The sequence below is a fragment of the Nerophis ophidion genome, linkage group LG29, assembly GCF_033978795.1.
Source record: "Nerophis ophidion isolate RoL-2023_Sa linkage group LG29, RoL_Noph_v1.0, whole genome shotgun sequence".
Lineage (NCBI taxonomy): Eukaryota > Metazoa > Chordata > Actinopteri > Syngnathiformes > Syngnathidae > Nerophis > Nerophis ophidion.
In genome coordinates, this window is record NC_084639.1 from 142,707 (window position 1) to 157,500 (window position 14,794).

The 14,794-nt window shown below is 42.5% G+C and overlaps 1 long non-coding RNA gene across 1 annotated transcript in view; it reads right to left on the bottom strand.

Annotated features, from left to right (window-relative positions):
* Positions 1-9,850: 9,850 nt before the first annotated feature.
* LOC133545897 (uncharacterized) overlaps positions 9,851-14,794 on the bottom strand; it is a 78,482-nt gene continuing 73,538 nt past the window's right edge. The window contains exon 3 of the long non-coding RNA XR_009804939.1: positions 9,851-9,936. This is a non-coding gene — a long non-coding RNA (uncharacterized LOC133545897). The remainder of the gene's footprint in view (positions 9,937-14,794) is intronic.

Consider the following 14,794-nt stretch of genomic DNA (forward strand, 5'->3'; position numbering starts at 1 on the left):
GGGGGAGGGGTGGAGGGGGGGTGTTGCGGGTACCACGCTGCTAAATGTGTGTAGACACCTAAATATGTGGGAAGACGGTGTGGGGGCCTGGTCCCCTTAAAGCTGCCCACACAAGCCTGCAGGAACTTCCCTTGAGGATTGGAACCTACGAGGTCTGACTGCAGCCATACCAAAACCCACCCCTAACGATCCAGTTACCTGCTAGTTCTCAGGTAACTGGGCTAATCACCAATGCTCCTGATTACCAGGTTTTCGGGATACGAGTGTGGGGATGAGAACCGTTTGGGTACTCGACGTGTACCAGTTTTTAGTACTGGGGTTGTACGGAATACCGCGGTACTAATGAATGAAATACAATTATATACTGTCTTAGGGCAGCACGGTGGGACAGGGGTTAGTGCGCCTGCCTCACAATACAAAAGACTTGAGTAGTCCTGGGTTCAATCCCAGGCTCGGGATCTTTCTGTGTGGAGTTTGCATGTTCTCCCCGTGACTGTGTGGGTTCTACGCCGGCTTCCTCCCACCTCCAAAGACATGCACCAGGGGATAGGCCCCTCCCACCTCCAAAGACATGCACCTGGGGATAGGCCCCTCCCACCTCCAAAGACATGCACCTGGGGATAGGCCCCTCCCACCTCCAAAGACATGCACCTGGGGATAGGCCCCTCCCACCTCCAAAGACATGCACCTGGGGATAGGCCCCTCCCACCTCCAAAGACATGCACCTGGGGATAGGCCCCTCCCACCTCCAAAGACATGCACCAGGGGATAGGCCCCTCCCACCTCCAAAGACATGCACCTGGGGATAGGCCCCTCCCACCTCCAAAGACATGCACCTGGGGATAGGCCCCTCCCACCTCCAAAGACATGCACCTGGGGATAGGCCCCTCCCACCTCCAAAGACATGCACCTGGGGATAGGCCCCTCCCACCTCCAAAGACATGCACCTGGGGATAGGCCCCTCCCACCTCCAAAGACATGCACCTGGGGATAGGCCCCTCCCACCTCCAAAGACATGCACCTGGGGATAGGCCCCTCCCACCTCCAAAGACATGCACCTGGGGATAGGCCCCTCCCACCTCCAAAGACATGCACCTGGGGATAGGCCCCTCCCACCTCCAAAGACATGCACCTGGGGATAGGCCCCTCCCACCTCCAAAGACATGCACCAGGGGATAGGCCCCTCCCACCTCCAAAGACATGCACCTGGGGATAGGCCCCTCCCACCTCCAAAGACATGCACCTGGGGATAGGCCCCTCCCACCTCCAAAGACATGCACCTGGGGATAGGCCCCTCCCACCTCCAAAGACATGCACCTGGGGATAGGCCCCTCCCACCTCCAAAGACATGCACCTGGGGATAGGCCCCTCCCACCTCCAAAGACATGCACCTGGGGATAGGCCCCTCCCACCTCCAAAGACATGCACCTGGGGATATGCCCCTCCCACCTCCAAAGACATGCACCTGGGGATAGGCCCCTCCCACCTCCAAAGACATGCACCTGGGGATAGGCCCCTCCCACCTCCAAAGACATGCACCTGGGGATAGGCCCCTCCCACCTCCAAAGACATGCACCTGGGGATAGGCCCCTCCCACCTCCAAAGACATGCACCTGGGGATATGCCCCTCCCACCTCCAAAGACATGCACCTGGGGATAGGCCCCTCCCACCTCCAAAGACATGCACCTGGGGATAGGCCCCTCCCACCTCCAAGCACATGCACCTGGGGATAGGCCCCTCCCACCTCCAAGCACATGCACCTGGGGATAGGCCCCTCCCACCTCTAAGCACATGCACCTGGGGATAGGCCCCTCCCACCTGCACCTGGGGATAGGTTGATTGGCAACACTAAATGGTCCCTAGTGTGTGAATGTTGTCTATCTGTGTTGGCCCTGCGATGAGGTGGCGACTTGTCCAGGGTGTACACCGCCTTCCCCTGGAATGCAGCTGAGATAGGATCCAGCACCCCCCGCAACCCCATAAGGGTCAAGCGGTAGGAAATGGATGGATGGTTTAAACTCCCTTGCGCATATGTGTTGTTTTCATTCACATATTTGGAGGCGTTAAAATTGCCATGTAAAATTGCTAATGCTAATCTGTAGCATGTCAGTAGCAATGCATGTTAGCATCATGCTAGTGTATTTTTTTTAAAAGTACAGCCTTATTTACTTATTTTGGAGCGTTTATATTCCCTTTTTTTTTTTTGCAGATGTCAAAATGGACATGACTTTTGTTGTCCCAAGCATGGGAAGGAAGTGAAAGTGAAAGTGAAAGTGAAAGACAACGCTGGGAAGAAGAGGTGGACGATATTCATTGAATTAAAGAAGGAAATCATCAAAAAGATGACCAGCTATCCTGGAGCAGAATGCCAGCCAAGAACATTGAATTGATATCAAAAAGGCAGACATTTATCCATGAAAATGTTGCTGCATTTCAAAGGAGAGGTCCACTTTCCCAAGGTAAATACCGTACATCTTTCTACATTCCTTCATAAAACTACTGTAGTTTTGACACTTTAGCATTTGAAAACCTGATAAAAAGATTGACTATAAAGATAAATAACACTTAGAAAGGACTTACTTTCTACCCAGTCTTCTTCAGGCCTGTCATGTTGTGAAAAAACTACTCAAGTACTGAGTACCTGGTGAGTAACCTGTTCCTTTAATGATGACGGCAACAAGTAATGCACAAAAACATAAACATAGCAATGAACACATTCAGAGCCTGGAATATCTCTTAAGCAACTAAAACAATAATATATATTAAATAATACACATTTGGTTTTACACTGAATCAAAAAACAATGTGAAAATGAATTTTACCTTTGCAAGTTTTATATTCATAAATGTAAGTTTCTCAATATCCGACCTGTTTTTTGTGCCTTTAAAAAAGATTTAGAACTCTACATTAAAACACAAAAAGCTGTGAAAACAATGATGCTGTGTTCCAAATTTAAATTATTTACTGAGATTGAGTGAGCCTATGGCTTTGCACTTTCTTTATATATATATATATATATATATATATATATATTTTTTTTTTTGCATTCTAATTTAGTTACTTTGAATTTACAACCCCCTGGCTCTGTTTTGCACGGTTTTTATACAGTTTTGTACTTACTTTGATTATTATTTTCAACTGTTTGTAAATGTTGAAATTTATGAATAAAGGTTTGTAAAAAAGAAAAAAGTGTGCAGTTAATCATGTGACCGTCTGGCTCTGTTTGATTGGTGAAACAGAGTCAAACGTCACCAGTCACTGCATTTGATTGGCGAAACGGAGTCAAAGGTCACCAGTGACTGCATTTGATTGGTGAAACGGTGTCAAAGGTCACCAGTGACTGCATTTGATTGGTGAAACGGAGTCAAAGGTCACCAGTGACTGCATTTGATTGGTGAAACGGAGTCAAACGTCACCTGTGACTGCATTTGATTGGTGAAACGGAGTCAAATGTCACCAGTGACTGCATTTGATTGGTGAAACGCAGGCATGTGATAGATCCTACTTTGAAGGCCTGTCTGATGAAACAAAACAAACAAAGCGTGCATTAACAGATCAATACAAATCAGTAGCGAGTAGCGAGCTGAATGTAGATAAACGGAGTAATAAATATACTCAAGTAAAAGTAAAAGTATGTTGCATTAAAACTACTCTTGGAAGTACAATTTATCCCAAAAGTTACTGAAGTAGTTGTGTTGTAGTAAATGTAGCAGGTTACTAGCCACCTGTGTTTGGGACAGTCAGGGTGACCTTCACGTGACCTTATGTTCAAGGACAAAGCATATTCACATTGCATCTCAGTGAGGTTAACTTTCAGTTTTGATAGCTGCCAAGGTGAACACAAGCATGAGAGCCTGGTAAAGATAGTTCCAGACCTTGGACAGAACTGTAAAGTCCTAGTGACCCCAGGGGGTAACATACTAAAGCGCTGCAAGAATGGAAGTGAGGCCACTTGACTGCTGGAGAGGTTTTCCAAGCAGTCAAGTCCGAGGCCACGTGTGTTTAATGGCCTTCCAACTAGCAAATGTTGTGTTTGGCCCGAGAAGAAAACAAGTATTTCTGCGCAGCAAATTTATTAAAACCATTCTTTGCCTCTCTGGGTGGCTGCTGGCTAATCTGCGTCCGTGAGGCGGCGTGGAGGCGCTCCAAAACAAACTTCTGCTCGCAGACAACGGCCTGTAATGTCTTTTTTCTCCCACAATGATCCTTGCAAGGCCAACTAGGACCTTTGTGTTTCTTGCCTGCTGGAGTCCTTCATGTGCACACTCATCATCACATGCAGCTCACTACACTATTCAAGTGGCTTTCTGCCTCATTCCTGTGAGAATCCTGCGCGGGCGGGACTGAAGCATTAGGGAGTGGGGGTCGGTTGATTTCAACGGGACTAGCTGCAGTGTGCTTAAACCACCACCGGGTAGCTTTTGTGAGTGTGCAGAGATGTTTTCAATCTTTCCCCTCATGCATTGCAATATAAATCAATCAATCAATGTTTATTTATATAGCCCCAAATCACAAATGTCTCAAAGGACTGCACAAATCATTACGACTACAACATCCTCGGAAGAACCCACAAAAGGGCAAGGAAAACTCACACCCAGTGGGCAGGGAGAATTCACATTCAGTGGGACGCCAGTGACAATGCTGACTATGAGAAACCTTGGAGAGGACCTCAGATGTGGGCAACCCCCCCCCTCTAGGGGACCGAAAGCAATGGATGTGGAGCTGGTCTAACATGATACTGTGAAAGTTCAATCCATAGTGGCTCCAACACAGCCGCCAGAGTTCAGTTCAAAGCGGATCCAAGACAGCAGCGAGAGTCCTGTCCACAGGAAACCATCTCAAGCGGAGGCGGATCAGCAGCGTAGAGATGTCCCCAACCGATACAGGGGTGTGGTTTTGATTTTTTTTTTTTTTTAACAGTGCTTGGACATTTCTTATACTATTTACAAAGTTCAGTGAGCAGGTTGTGTTATATGCAAGTTTTTTGTTTTGTTTTTTGCGCCATGAATACGAAAGGTTGTTGGGATTGGGTCATAAATGTAATGCTGTGTTAAATCCACTTCTAAGCAAGATTTTTGATTTATTATTCATTCATTTGGAGACAACCAGTTCCTTCACCGAACTCATGAGTAGACGCAGTAGTGTGGACACCCCCATGTTATAGCCTTATTCCCACAGGAAATAAGTTATTTTTCCTCCTCAAAATTCTACACACAATTCCCAATAAAGACATCATTTCAAATATTTCAAATACGACATTAACCAAACACGCTTATTTACATACATTAATTGTTTCCAAATGGTTTTTCGTGAACACGGCTGATAAAACAAAATGTCAGTCATGGTCATGGAGCCATTAGCTGCGCAAGCTAGCTCTCCAATCAGCTAAACAGACTCAATAACTCAACGCTGCCGTTTTGGTGAATTTACTGAGGAATTTGTGAAAGTGAAACAATACAAAAAGAATGCTGTTGTAAGTTAATAATATTAACACCGACTCTCATAAACATGTTAGCATATTAGCTCATGCAAACGACGCTAGCTTCATTACAATACGATAGCAGGTACAAATACACCCGAAGAAACTCTTACAGACATCACACATGGGATGCTTTAGTGCAGGGGTAGGGAACCTGTGGCTCTTTTGATGACTACATATGGCTCTCAGATAATTATATTTATATAGCGCTTTTCTCTAGTGACTCAAAGCGCTTTACATAGTGAAACCCAATATCTGAGTTACATTTAAAGCAGTGTGGGTGGCACTGGGGGCAGGTGTGTAAAGTGTCTTGCCCAAGGACACAAAGGCAGTGACTAGGATGGCGGAAGTGGGAATCGAACCTGGAACCCTCAGCTTGCTAGCACGGCCACTCTACCAACCGAGCTATGCCGAGTAACCGTGTAATACTCTTCCATATCAGTAGGTGGCAGTTGGTAGCTAATTGCTTTGTAGATGTGGGAAACAGCGGGAGGCAGAGTGCAGGTAAAAAGGTGTCTAATGCTTAAACCAAGAGGTGGGGAACCTATGGCTCGAGAGCCAGATGACTGCATCTGGCTCTCAAATAAATCTTAGCTGACATTGCTTAACACGATAAGTAATGAATAATTCCGCTGGTAATCACAGTATCAAAAATAACGTTCAAATTATAAAACATTCTCAGGCATTTTAATCCAACCATCTGTTTTCTACCGCACCTGTTCAAGATTTCGCATTAATGGTAAGAAGTATTATATTTATTATTGGTTAACTTTTATAATAACCATGTTGTTAAAAAGAATAAGAGACTTATTATACTCTACAAATGTTGGTCATACTTAAAAATGCACAAATTTAGTTGTCTTCAGTGTTGAAAAATGTTATATGGCTCTTACGGAAATGAATTGTGAAATATTTGGCTTTCATGGCTCTCTCAGCCAAAAAGGTTCCCGACCCCTGCCTTAGTAGGTAAGAATTGTTTTAGTTATATTGTAAAACTTGAGTGATGAATGGAGAAAACATACGAGTAAAAACGCTATGGATGGCTAGAAGACTGAATGGCACTTGGACGTCCGGTTGAACGCACTAAATAGGAGGACAAACTCAGAATCAGAATCAGACATACTTTATCAATCCCTGAGGGGAAATTCAAATGTTCAGTCTAAATGGAAGGGCGAACTCATCTAAAAGATGGTGCATAAACAATAGCACACCTTTTCAGTGTCTTGGTATGTTTTGTTTGTTAAACTATTTGCATTATGGCCGTCAGCAAAGAAAAAGCCACAAATTAGCTGCGCTGTTTTAGAAGCAGCAGGCTTCAAAGCGTAGGAAACAAATAGCAGCTTGTAGTCTGGAATTGAGGGTGTTTTAGTGCGACTATAAGTAAGTGGACGTACCCTAAACTCCACTAAGGATGGCAGCGGGGTGAAAAAAGGGGGCGGTCTTTGGGAGCGAACCCCCCTGAGGGTGGCAGCCTGAATGGAGGTCTGTTTTGGACGCCACGCCGTCACCTAATGCCGCCTGACAGGTCGCGGAGAACGGGGGTCTCGGCTTACAGGCGGCGGTGGCGAAAGGTGGCAAGGTTGCCGGGAACAGTAGCGGGGGTCTTCTGAAGAACTGGACCCATGTGGCGTCACGGCCGCTAATTGGAGGAGTGAAGAAAGAAGGTAGATGGCGGTGCCTTCAGGGTCTCACATACCGGCCAGGAACAACAAGCGCCTTCATTATTGCATCCTGCATTCCGAGGTAGTTGACTTTCACAATAAAACAAATACAGACGGCGAGCGGGCATGGTTGTCAATCCCTCATGACCCCCCCCCTTAAGAAAAATATCAAAAAGGCAGAATGTCTTCCAGCTGTTTGCTCAGCAAGTTCATGTCAGTCTGGCAAAGACTTCCAGGACATCCAAGACATGTTGGCAACATGAACGCCACTCCAGTCAGCCATGACGCATGCTAAATAACCACGGCTGCCTGCCTGGCTCCTCCCCCTCCAAACACATATTGGTGGGCACCTCTGGAAGGAAAAAGCCAAACCCGGCTCAGATTGGTAGGACTTGACCTTGTCCCGCTAGTTAGTTCCAGAAACACGTGCCAAACATCCCAGTTTGAGCTTCGTGGTGTCACCAACTTAACATATTCTACCTCCTCTTCACCTTAACTAGGCATTAAATCAAATGTTAAATATGTCAACAATAAGTAAAACAGAGAAGATAAAACATACATTGAAATAGTGTGTGTGCGTGTGTGTGTGTGTGTGTGTGTGTGTGTGTGTGTGTGTGTGTGTGTGTGTGTGTGTGTGTGTGTGTGTGTGTGTGTGTGTGTGTGTGTGTGTGTGTGTGTGTGTGTGTGTGTGTGTGTGTGTGTGTGTGTTTAAGAAGCAAGCAGTGCATTAAAGAAGTGTTTGGAACTTGCTCTCAGTTGCATTTTTCTAGAGGTGAGATCATTCTTCACGCCCCCCTAAAGTGAACATTTATGTATCTGTCAAGATCTTACACGCGTTTCTAAATCAATTTTAAAAATGTAACAAGGAAAAAGTGTTGGAACATTTTGATAAAGGTACATTGTTTTGTCTCTTTAAACCAAATTTCTGCATTTCATTCAGCGTATTATTGGTTAAAAACATCAATGCAGCACAGTGTCAATACAGCTAGTGAGTGTGCCACACACACACACACACACACACACACACACACACACACACTTTACTAGCAGACATGCAGGTGCTAGGGGTCGAAGGTCACTGTGTGAACATTGCCAGCTGGTTGTAACACAACACACCAGTAGACTAGTGCATGTGGTAGTGAGTGTGATGGTGTAACACAACACACCAGTAGACTAGTGCATGTGGTAGTGAGTGTGATGGTGTAACACAACACACCAGTAGACTAGTGCATGTGGTAGTGAGTGTGATGGTGTAACACAACACACCAGTAGACTAGTGCATGTGGTAGTGAGTGTGATGGTGTAACACAACACACCAGTAGACTAGTGCATGTGGTAGTGAGTGTGATGGTGTAACACAACACACCAGTAGACTAGTGCATGTGGTAGTGAGTGTGATGGTGTAACACAACACACCAGTAGACTAGTGCATGTGGTAGTGAGTGTGATGGTGTAACACAACACACCAGTAGACTAGTGCATGTGGTAGTGAGTGTGATGGTGTAACACAACACACCAGTAGACTAGTGCATGTGGTAGTGAGTGTGATGGTGTAACACAACACACCAGTAGACTAGTCCATGTGGTAGTGAGTGTGATGGTGTAACACAACACACCAGTAGACTAGTGCATGTGGTAGTGAGTGTGATGGTGTAACACAACACACCAGTAGACTAGTGCATGTGGTAGTGAGTGTGATGGTGTAACACAACACACCAGTAGACTAGTGCATGTGGTAGTGAGTGTGATGGTGTAACACAACACACCAGTAGACTAGTCCATGTGGTAGTGAGTGTGATGGTGTAACACAACACACCAGTAGACTAGTGCATGTGGTAGTGAGTGTGATGGTGTAACACAACACACCAGTAGACTAGTGCATGTGGTAGTGAGTGTGATGGTGTAACACAACACACCAGTAGACTAGTGCATGTGGTAGTGAGTGTGATGGTGTAACACAACACACCAGTAGATGAGTGCATGTGGTAGTGAGTGTGATGGTGTAACACAACACACCAGTAGACTAGTGCATGTGGTAGTGAGTGTGATGGTGTAACACAACACACCAGTAGATGAGTGCATGTGGTAGTGAGTGTGATGGTGTAACACAACACACCAGTAGACTAGTGCATGTGGTAGTGAGTGTGATGGTGTAACACAACACACCAGTAGACTAGTGCATGTGGTAGTGAGTGTGATGGTGTAACACAACACACCAGTAGACTAGTGCATGTGGTAGTGAGTGTGATGGTGTAACACAACACACCAGTAGACTAGTGCATGTGGTAGTGAGTGTGATGGTGTAACACAACACACCAGTAGACTAGTGCATGTGGTAGTGAGTGTGATGGTGTAACACAACACACCAGTAGACTAGTGCATGTGGTAGTGAGTGTGATGGTGCGGGACAGCAGACAAGTCCCCGTCTTTGTGTTGCAACATTTTAAAAAGAAGGAGTCAGATGCTGCATTCAGGGAGATGTCAACAACAACAATAGAAACTTGAGGCGCCATGAACTCCACATGACCCCAGTTGTTGCCCTGTCTACCATGTCCTGAAACCACCTATCTACCATGTCCTGAAACCACCTGTCTACCATGTCCTGAAACCACCTGGCTACCATGTCCTGAAACCACCTGTCTACCATGTTCCGAAAGCACCTGTCTAGCATATCCACTTGCCATGGCTGGGAAGTGAAGTGAGGGCTTACCTTGACGTGGATCAGCAGAGTCAAGTTCCCATCAGCTGCGAGCCACCTGTCCGACCCTGATGAAACACACCTGCGTGGAACACACCTGTGAAGAACACAATCTGTGTCACAAGTCATAGAAATATTACTAGAGAAGTTTGATCTTGAAAATACTTTTCTCTGCTCCTCAAAGTTGTCACAATTCCTTCATGTATTTGTATTTATTTCATTCTCATCAACTACCCTCAGGAATGTGGAACCTCAGAACATGAATGTAGTCCCTGTGTCTCCTTCTCACACTACTATATAATCTTCAGTGTTTCCCCCAGAAAATGTGTTACTTAAGGTGGTGACTCTCCAGGGGGTGGAGACCGGGGAAGTGGGTGTAAGGATGGGTGTCACTCAGCATGCCACCCTCACCTCTTCACCTGGTCGCTGCCACCACAGCCTGGGGGCCAATAGACTACAGACTGTGGTGAAGTAGGCCGGCTTCGTCGCATGAAGAAGCTTACAACTTTTGCTTGTGTTTTCCACTCCATTTGCTGAATGGCAACATACAATATACATCTCCATATTTATTCCGTAAAGTAAAACCAAAACAGTCGCAGTTACCTGAGATAGTAAAATAATGACTTACAAAGTCAAATTAATGACTTACTGTAAACAAACGTTTGCAATAAGCGTTTGGAAAAAAAAGAGTTAAAAGTGGGGACACATGCTGACCTACAACATGCTCAACTCCATCCATCCATCCATCCATTTCCTACAGCTTGTCCCTTTTGAGGTGTCTCCTTAATTTATTACAGCATTTGGGAAGCCCGTAGTTGATTTTTATTCAGTAAATGTTATTTTTGTATCAACATGTGATAGCAGGGACCCTGCCATTCAAAACTAGGCTTCTACATTACTAATGATTCATGTAACTATAGCTGAAAACATAATACAATAGCAATAGGAGAGACTATTCATCCCTGAACACCATGGAGTTCATGTTGGCTTTATGATTATATACACTATCAGAGACAGAAACTCTTCATTTAACATAATGTCCTTTTTTGCTGCTTCAACACGGAAAAAGGTCAAGTGAAATAACCTTATATATATATATATATATATATATATATATATATATATACACACACACACACACACACACACATATATATATATATACATTTATATACATACATATATATACATATACACACACATATATATACAATGTGTATGTATGCATATTTATACATATATATTTATATTATATATATTACATATACAAATATATATATATACACACCCACACATATATATATTATATATACATATATATATATATAAAATGTGTATGTATACATATTTATACATATATATATATTATACATATTTAAATATATTCAAATAAATGTATATATTTTATATTTTTGTTCATTATATATGTAAACATTTATATATAAATGTGTATATTTACATACATGTATACAAATAAACACATATATATTAATTGTTTATACTATACATTTACTATATATAAATGTATAAATAATGAACAAAAATATATAGATATGTTAATATGTATATTTAAATATGTATCAAAATATATATATGTATATATGTATATGCATATATTTATATAAATAAATCAACATACATCTTTTTTAATAAAAGTATAACACTCAAGGATGATCAGTATCAGCAGCATAAAATAGATATATAAATACATGAATACAATCTGTATAAATACACACACATAAAAACATACACGTGTGTATATATATAAATATATACATATATATACATATATATAACACAATGTGTATATATATGTATGCATGTATGTATGTATGATATATATATATATATATATATATATATATATATATATATATATATATATATATATATATATATATATATATATATATATATATATATATATATATACAGTGGGACAAAAAAGTATTTAGTCAGCCAGCGATTGTGCAAGTTCTCCCACTTCAAATGATGACAGAGGTCTGTAATTTTCATCATAGGTACACTTCAACTGGGAGAGACAGAATGTGGAAAAAAAATCCAGGAATTCACATTGTAGGAATTTTAAAGAATTTATTTGTAAATAATGGTGGAAAACAAGTATTTGGTCAAGCATTCAAAGCTCTCACTGATGGAAGGAGGTTTTGGCTCCAAATCTCAGGATACATGGCCCCATTCATTCTTTCCTTAACACGGATCAATCGTCCTGTCCCCTTAGCAGAAAAACAGCCCCAAAGCATGATGTTTCCACCCCCATGCGTCACAGTAGGTATGGTGTTCTTGGGATGCAACTCAGTATTCTTCTCCCTCCAAACACGAGGAGTTGAGTTTATACCAAAATGGATACATGGATGATACAGCAGAGGATTGGGAGAATGTCACGTGGTCAGATGAAACCAAAATAGAACATTTTGGTATAAACTCAACTCAACTTTCTAATATAACGATTACAGTAAATATCTCAATCAAATTTAGGTTGATCCGTCTCTATAAAGTTTAAAAAAAATCTTTATGGCCTTTCTGTAAAATAGATAACTAAGATAAGTTCTATTTTAGTTTCATCTGACCACATGACATTCTCCCATGTGCTCTCTGGCAAACTTCAGGCGGGCCTGGACATGCACTGGCTTAAGCAGGGGGACACGTCCGGCACTGCAGGATTTGATTCCCTGTCGGCGTAGTGTGTTACTGATGGTAACCTTTGTTACTTTGGTCCCAGCTCTCTGCAGGTCATTCACCAGGTCCCCCCGTGTGGTTCTGGGATTTTTGCTCACCGTTCTCATGATCATTTTGACCCCACGGGATGAGATCTTGCGTGGAGCCCCAGATCGAGGGAGATTATCAGTGGTCTTGTATGTCTTCCATTTTCTGATATTTGCTCCCACAGTTGATTTTTTTCACACCAATCTGCTTGCCTAATGTAGATTCACTCTTCCCAGTCTGGTGCAGGTCTACAATTATTTTCCTGGTGTCCTTTTACAGCTCTTTGGTCTTGGCCATAGTGGAGTTTGGAGTCTGACTGTTTGAGGCTGTGGACAGGTGTCTTTTATACAAATAACGCGTTCAAACAGGTGCCATTAATACAGGTAACGAGTGGAGGACAGAAGAGCTTCTTAAAGAAGAAGTTACAGGTCTGTGAGAGCCAGAGATCTTACTTTCAAATTCCTACAATGTGAATTCATGGATTATTTTTCCACATTCTGTCTCTCCCAGTTGAAGTGTACCTAGGATGAAAATGACAGACCTCTGTCATCATTTGAAGTGGGAGAACTTGCACAATCGCTGGCTGACTAAATACTTTTTTGTCCCTCTATATATATGTATGTATATATATATATATATATATATATAGATATATATTTATATCATGCGAAAGCAGGTATCGTCTCACTCACGGATGATTGGTATCAGTATCAGCAGCATAAAAGAAGCTATAAAAGTGTGTGAGCTGCACTAAAGTACTTTAGATGTTATTGTTTCTTCATTTCTTGCAAAAGTTATGTATCACAGTTATGATTAGCTTACTGTAAGTTATTAGCGCTATCATGTGTTGGTAGAAAGGGAGGAGAGGAACTGGAGGAAGTGTTGCAGTGCCTGATGTGGTCTTCAACCAGATGGCAGACACTACAAAGCTCGTATTTTCTCTCCTAATCAGCGCGAGGCGACACGACCTATCCGTGCATTCCAAGTGCAACAGGAAGCCTCGATTAGGTCTCAGAAGGAAGTTTGGGTGGAAAGTTGCGGTCAGCAAAAACAAAGCTTTGAGCGCAGATAAAAAAAAGTGAAGGACATTTACGATACATGGCAGGGAAGCTGATATTTAGCTTGGGAAACGCTTTCAAAAATGTTGTTAAGGATGTTTGAACTGGATTGAACAAGATCTGCTCTGTTTCTACTGGATCTCATTATTCATGTCGTTTGTCTTTATCTTAATTAACTGTGACAGCTTCACTGCTTTTGACTACAAACTACTCCTATTTTGATGAGCCTGCAGGCTCGCATGTGTGACACCACAAGGGACCTGGGAGTGCTTACCGAGGTCACTTTGTCTTCATCACAGACTCTTTTTTGATACTGAATTCGTGGAACGGAATTTTTGGCCTTTGAATTTTGTGAACAATATTTCAAATGATGCTGACAATTTCATTAAACAAACATGTGAGCAACAGATGTGTTCTTAAAAAAAGTGTGTTCAAATTCAGTGTGCAAACAAAATCAGTGTAAAACAAAACTCGAGTAGAAACTTTTTTTTGTAAGTCAACTAAATATGTGCTATTAATTATTTCCATGCACTGAATTTGTGAGAAATCCTAGTCACTGCCGTTGTGTCCTTGGGCAAGACTGCTCCCAGTGCCACCCACACTGCTTTAAATGGAAACATTAGATATTGGGTTTCACTATGTAAAGCGCTTTGAGTCATGAGAGAAAAAGCGCTATATAAAGTGAATTATATTTATATAGCGCTTTTTCTCTCGTGACTCAAAGCACTTTACATAGTGAAACCCAATATCTAAGTTACATTCAAACCAGTGTGGGTGGCACTGGGAGCAGGTGGGTAAAGTGTCTTGCCCAAGGACACAACGGCAGTGACTAGGTTGGCAGAAGCGGGAATTGAACCTGCAACCCTCAAGTTGCTGGCACGGCCACTCTACCAACCGAGCTTCACTTCACATCAAAGAAGCAAACGTCATGAATGTTTTTGTGAGCAAGAAGTAAGTATGTGCTCCAATCACTACATCACAAACACATAAGAATGATTGGAAAGTCAAGACAGCCATGACATCATCTTCTTTACATGTGTACCTACACTTTTGACTTATATCTGTATACATACATAGATATGAATATATATGTATATATACAAATATGTAGTATAAAATACAACTAACAATTGTAAATGATATAACAAACTGTCTGAATGGCAGTTTTAAGAC